The sequence below is a fragment of the Hypanus sabinus genome, chromosome 12, assembly GCF_030144855.1.
Source record: "Hypanus sabinus isolate sHypSab1 chromosome 12, sHypSab1.hap1, whole genome shotgun sequence".
Lineage (NCBI taxonomy): Eukaryota > Metazoa > Chordata > Chondrichthyes > Myliobatiformes > Dasyatidae > Hypanus > Hypanus sabinus.
Genome location: NC_082717.1, coordinates 47,318,548 through 47,325,252, shown reverse-complemented (window position 1 = coordinate 47,325,252; position 6,705 = coordinate 47,318,548).

Below are 6,705 nucleotides of genomic sequence, written 5' to 3'. Positions count from 1 at the left end.
TGATCAGGAATTACTGGAGGGAGTGGAACCATTCCTGTGTACGTGCCTGAAGAAGAACTGCTGGAGTAAATGAGAGGAAACTGTGGACTGGATTCCCGATGTTGCTTTGGGACCTTGTGTGGGAGCTGTGCAGACACTAGCCTCAATTTCTCCAAAAGGCTCAGTCATTGTGAATCAGAGAATTATACAGCATTGCAGCACCTCTGCGTGTCCCAGCCGGAGTCAGTCCCATTTGCCTGCATTTGTTGCATATCACTGTAAAATTTCCCTATCTATGGTCCTGTCCAAATGTCTTTTAAATGTAATTATACTCGCCTCTAAAACTTAATCTGGCAGCTCATTCTGAAGGCCTCACTCTATGAAGAAGCTTTCTTCTCAGAACCTGTTGAAATCTTCCCCTCTCACCTTAAACCTGTGCCCTCTTGTTTTAGATCCCCCTACCATGGGGAAAGAAACAGTGAACATTCACCCAAATATGTCCTTCATGATTTTATATAACTTAATAAAGTCACCCACAATGTTCTATGCTCAAATCAGACAATAGGGGACAATATGTTGGAAAAAATTGCATTCACTAGATGGTGCTGTGTGTCTATCCTGCCAAGATGTTATTCTTGTAATGTGGTTGACGATAATATCAAAAATTACACTTTACGAAGAATAATGAAAGTTCTTGAATGACATCTGTGGAGAGCATAAAATGATATGACATAAGCAAAAGAAGAAGGAGTTGGCCGTTCTATTTCTCATGGCTGATCTTGCTCTGTACCACTCTCCTGCAGTCACCCTTGACTCCCTTGCCACTTAAAAAGTTAATCATCTGTTTTTTGAATATACTCAGTTTCCACAGTCTTCTTGGGTAGAGAAATCCAGACAATAAAGTATGTTTCGAGCCAAGAAATGTCTTCGGGTTTATTCAAAATGCAAATCCCTTATTCTGAGACTGCAGAGATAGAAGTAGAGTGAACTTTTCAGAATGAGGGTGTGATCTCACACAGGTGATGAACTTTGAAAATTAGCACTGGTGATCGGAAGTGGATTTTTGCATAAAGCAGTGACTCACAGCCAGTGCTTAGGTTGCATTACAGAAATGGCCACATTAACGCATAGCTCTGGCTAACTCTGAAATCTAATCCTCTTGATCAAAGACAGCAGAAATATGTCATTGAGAAAATCCAGTGGTGAAATTAGAGGGTGGTATAGAAGCTATTGTTGCAGCTAGTCTGGCTAACAATCAGAGAAAGTAGGGGTGTTTTTTTTTGTGACACTGATGGAAGTAACCATGATGGAAAGGGAACAATTGGTAAGCCTGTAAGAACTATTGTGTGGTCTAAAGTAATCTGGCATAATGTGACCAAGAGGTACTGAGGTGAGCAAGGCTTGCAGAGGTCGGTATGAGAAATGCAGAGAAGATTGCTTAGGAATAAGACATTGATATGAGAAAGGCTAAAATGGAGGGATAGTACAGAAGACTGCAGAACATCTGGTCTTAACTAGGGGGAGGGACAAGTTAGTAACAAGCTGCTGGGAGCCCAGGTACATTGAAAAGCTTGTCTTGCATATTGTTCATACAGATCAACTCATTACACTGTTCATTGAAGTGGTACAGGTTAAAACAATAACAGAAAAGCATAAGAAGCTACAGAGAAAATGCAGTGCAGGTACACCAGAGGGTACAAGGTCACAGCGAGATAGATTGTGTGGTCAGACCCCCAGTTCTGAACATTAACGTTCTTTCTATTGCCACAAATGTCCTGCTGAGTCTTTCTAGCATTTTCAGTTCTTAGACCTGAGCTTGGTGATAGTAATTACTTCACAATTAGGATTTATGCAGGGTGGGTGGATTATGAGAAAAGGGATTTCCTTGTCATCAAAGATGATGCTGAAGCTGTGGGAAACTTTGACTGAGGATGGTGAAGCTTAGATGTACTTTCAAAACCTACTTCCTTCAGTCAATGTTCAATTAAGCCCTAACATTTGTCTCCTGATGATGCTATTTGTTACTTTTCCTTCTCTCATTCTTTCCACATAACTTAGAATAAAACAAATTTCTACTTCTACTGAACATCCTCTCAAAGAAGTGTCAGCCAGGCACTTGCAGTGGCCTACACAAGGATTACCTTACTACAAGGATGAAAATGTAGACAAGTGGGTTGCAAACTACATAATGATTGGTGGGAGTTCTAGACAGTGAAGAAGGTTGTCAAGGGATACAGCAGGATATAGATCTGCTACAGATATGGGTGGAAAAATGGCAGATGAAGTTTAATCTGGGCAAGCGTAAAGTGTTGCAGTTTATGAAGTAAAATGTATGTGGAAAGTATAGAGTTAGTGGCAGGATCGTTAACAGTGTTGATGTTCAAGTCCATAGCTCCCTGCGTAAAGAAGGCATATGGAATGCTTGCCTTCACTGGATGGGCATTGAGTACAAGAGTAAGAAAGTCATGAAGCCGTTAAGTTGAACTTTCTTAGACTGCAGTTGAAATATTGTGTGCATCCCAGGAAGCATGTGAAGGCTTTGGAAATCATACAAAAGACACAGCCAGGATTAGAGGGCATTAGCTTAAAGGAGAGGCTGAACTAACCTGGGTTGTTTTATCTGAAACATTGGAGCTGAGGGAGATATCTGATAGAAATTTAGAACATTATGAGAGGTAGTAAAGGATAGAAAGTCCGAATCTTTTCCTCTGGATAGAAATATCAAATACTAGAGGACATGTGATTAAAGTGAGGGGGGAAAAGATCAAAGGAGATGTGCAGAACATGTTTTTTTTACAGAAGAGAGTGGTGAGTTCCTGGATCAGGCTGCCAGGGGCGGTGGTGCAAGCAGGTATAATAGTAGTGTTTAAGAGCCTTTTAGATAGGCACATCAATTTGCAACAAATGGAGGGACATAGATTATGTTCAGGCTGAAGAGACTTTATTTCATTTGGCATGGTGTTTGGTGTGTGCCAAAGACGCTGTGCTGTACTGCTCTAGGTTTTGCCCCTCCATGGCTACCCTCTGTCATCTACAAATTTTTGCCTCTAGTCCACCAAGTTACCAAACATCCCAAATAGGTTCATCTTTTGGTTCAGCCTAGCAGCAAGGACTTTACTGAGAGCTTTGCTATTGACAGTTAGCTATGTCAGTGTAGCTGACATACAGAAACGTGCTCATGTTCAGGGAAACGTGAAAATTGTAAGTGAAGCTGAAGACTCAGAGAGATCATTAGTTGCCAGCAGATTGAGCTTCAGAGTACCAGTGGAATGAAAGTAATTATTAGATGGAGTGTTAGCGGCCTGGGTAGATAGTAAACATTCAGTGAAACTACCAGTGAATACAAAATAATTCACAGCAATTACTTACAACACTGCTTTCACATATATTGTCAAACAAGATCCTGAAGGAATGCATTGACCTAAATTGCAGAAGATCTTTGAGAAACTATAATAGTTCTATTCAATTGTGAATACAATGCATTTACAGTCATTAAAACTTGTGTGGATGAGTGTGTGCCTTCAAAGACTTACTGTAAATTCCCAAACCAAAAGCCGTGGATGAACCATCTTCTGCTGAAGGTTAGATCTGTGGCATTCAAGTCTGGCAACCCAGGTCTGTACCAGAAAACAAGGTATGATTTGCGGAGGGCTATTTCAAGGGCGAAAAGACAATTTTGAACGAGGTTGGAGGCGACTCAGATGTATGACAACTCTGGCAGGGTTTTCAAGACATTACTTGCTACAAAGCGAAATCCTATAGCATGAACGGCAGTGATACTTCACTACCAGATGAACTCAATGCTTTCTATGCCCACTTTGAAATGGAGAATGTAACTACAGCTGTGAAGATCCCTGCTGCACCTGATGACCTTGTGATCTCTGTCTCAAAGGCCAATGTTAGACTGTCTTTAAAGAGGGTGAACCCTCACAAGGCAGAAGGTCCCGAAGGAGTACCTGGTAAAGCTCTGTAAACTTCTGCCAACCAACTAGTGGGAGTATTCAAGGACATTTTCAACCTCTCATTGCTATGGGTGGAAGTTCCCACTTGCTTCAAAAAGGCAACAATTATATCAGTGCCTAAGAAGAATAATGTGAGCTGCCTTAAAGACTATCGCCCGGTAGCACTCACATCTACAGTGATTAAGTGCTTTGAGAGGTTGGTCATGACTAGACTGAACTCCTACCTTAGCAAGGACCTGGACCAGCGCAATTTGCCTATCATCACAACTGGTGAATGGCAGATGCAATCTCAATGGCTCTTCACACGGCCTAAGACCACTTGGACAACACAAAGACCTATGGCAGGATGCTGTTCATCGACTACAGCTCAGCATTTAACACCATCATTCCCACAATCCTGAATGAGAAGTTACAGAACCTGGGCTTCTGTACCTCCCTCTGAAATTGGATCCTCGACTTCCTAACCACAAGACCACAGTCTCTGCGGTTTGGTGATAATATCTCCTCCTCGCTGATGATCAATACTGGTGCACCTCAGGGGTGTGTGCTTAGCCCACTGTTCTACTCTCTCTATACCCATGATTGTGTGGCTAGGCATAGCTCAAATACCAATGATATATTTGCTGATGATACAATCATTGTTGGTAGATGGAGATGAGAGGGCATACAGGAGTGAGATATGCCAACTAGTGGAGTGGTGTCATAGCAACAACCTGGTACTCAACATCAGTAAGACAAAAGAGCTGATTGTGGACTTCAGGAAGGGTAAGATGAAAGAACACGTACCAATCCTCATAGGGGGATCAGAAGTGGAGAGGGTGAGAAATTTTAAGTTCCTAGATGTCAAGATCTCTGAGGACCTAACCTGGTCCCAACATATTGAAGCAGTTCTAAAGAAGGCAATACACTGACTATACTGAGGAGTTTGGAGAGATTTGGTATGTCAACTAATACACTCAAAAACTTCTATAGATGTACAATGAAGAGCATTCTGACAGACTGCATCACTGTCTGGTATGGAGGGACTAGTGCACAGGACTGAAAGAAGCTTCAGAAGGTTGTAAATCTAGTCAGCTCCATCTTGAGTACTAGCCTACAAAGTACCCAGGTCACCTTCAGGGAGCGGTGTCTCAGAAAGGCAGCATCCATTATTAAGGACCTCCAGCACTCAGGGCATGTCCTTTTCTCACTGTTAACGTCAGGAAGGAGGTACAGAAGCCTGAAGGCACACACTCAGTGATTCAGGAACAGCTTCTTCCCTCTGCCATCTGATTCCTAAATGGACATTGAACCCATGAACACCACCTCAGTGTTTTAATATATATTATTTCTGGTTTTTTGCACTATTTTAATCTATTCAATATACATATACTGTAATTGATTTACTTATTTATTATTATTTTTTTCCTCTTCTTCTATTTTATGTATTGGATTGAACTGCTGCTGTTAAATTAACAAATTTCATGGCAAATGCCAGTGATAATAAACCTGATTCTGATTCTGGTTGTGATTCTGGTTCTGGTGTAGATGAATGGGCATGTCCTGGGGGTAGGAGAATCAATATAATGCGCACTTGTGCAGATCACAGAAAACTGGAGATAAAATCAAATGTAACTATAAAATTATTCAGATGTATTCACTGCGGTTAGGCTGTGCCCCGTCTTTATTCTGTAAACAGGAGAAATTTCAATAGCTGGGGCTGGCACTGAACTAAGGGGAGAAAGTGTTTTTTTTAAAACATGGTTTCTAGTAGTCTTTATCACTCTGTAGTTTTCTGTTTCACTTGTCTTCTTGGAGTTTTATTTTTAATGCGCAGCAGACCATACATTAATACCACAAGCCAATGTGGTTTTTGTACTGTTTTTGAGGCTGAAAAAATTGCAGAGATAACAAGACTTGAGCATCCAGAGCTACTGTGTGCAGCATCTCAGCAATCTTTAACCATTTCACTAATACTGAAGTCTACTGAACACATAATATTTAACCCGTAGCTAGATTCCTCTTTTCCGAATTTTGTTTTCTCACCTATGGTGAGAATCATCGCTCTTGACCTATAATGAGTTGGGAATAAATGTGTTTCAAAACAAAAAAAAAGTTTCTTTCAGGTTTGCCCCTTGCTCCACTGAACATCTGAGATGTCTCTGATGTTCTCTGATGCTTTGAGAATTTCCATTTTCCTAGCCCCAGCTAGTTCATCTTCACCATGGAACTAGAATCATTCCGTACCAACATCCCACACCAGGATGGTCTGAGGGCCTCTGCTTCTTCTTTGAACAGAGGTCCAACAAATATTTCTGCACCAACAGGGTGTCCTCACTTTAAACGTCTTCTGCTTTAGCTCCACTCCCTTTTTACGGTCTAATTGGTTCAGGGAACGCACATGGCCCTATACCTGTCTCTTCATGTGATATATGAAGCAGTCCTAGTTTTAGTCCTATTCAAACCACTTCCCTCAGCTACTGTTTCAGTGCATTGATAAATGGATCAGTGCTGCTTTCTGTGCTTATACAGAATTCAAAATTGACATTGCTTGTGCTGCCAATTACCACCACCCCTTCCACTCACCAGCCACACCCCATTCTCACTTGCACACAGTCCTTTCACTTCCTTTTCTGGATCTTTCCACCTAAGGGATAGGTCGAAGAATTGAGTTCAAGAGCCAGGATGTTACGGCTTTATACAGCTGTAGTTAGGCCACATGTAGATTATTATATTCAATTCTGGTCACCCCATTACAGGAAGGATGTAGAGGCTCTGGAGATCT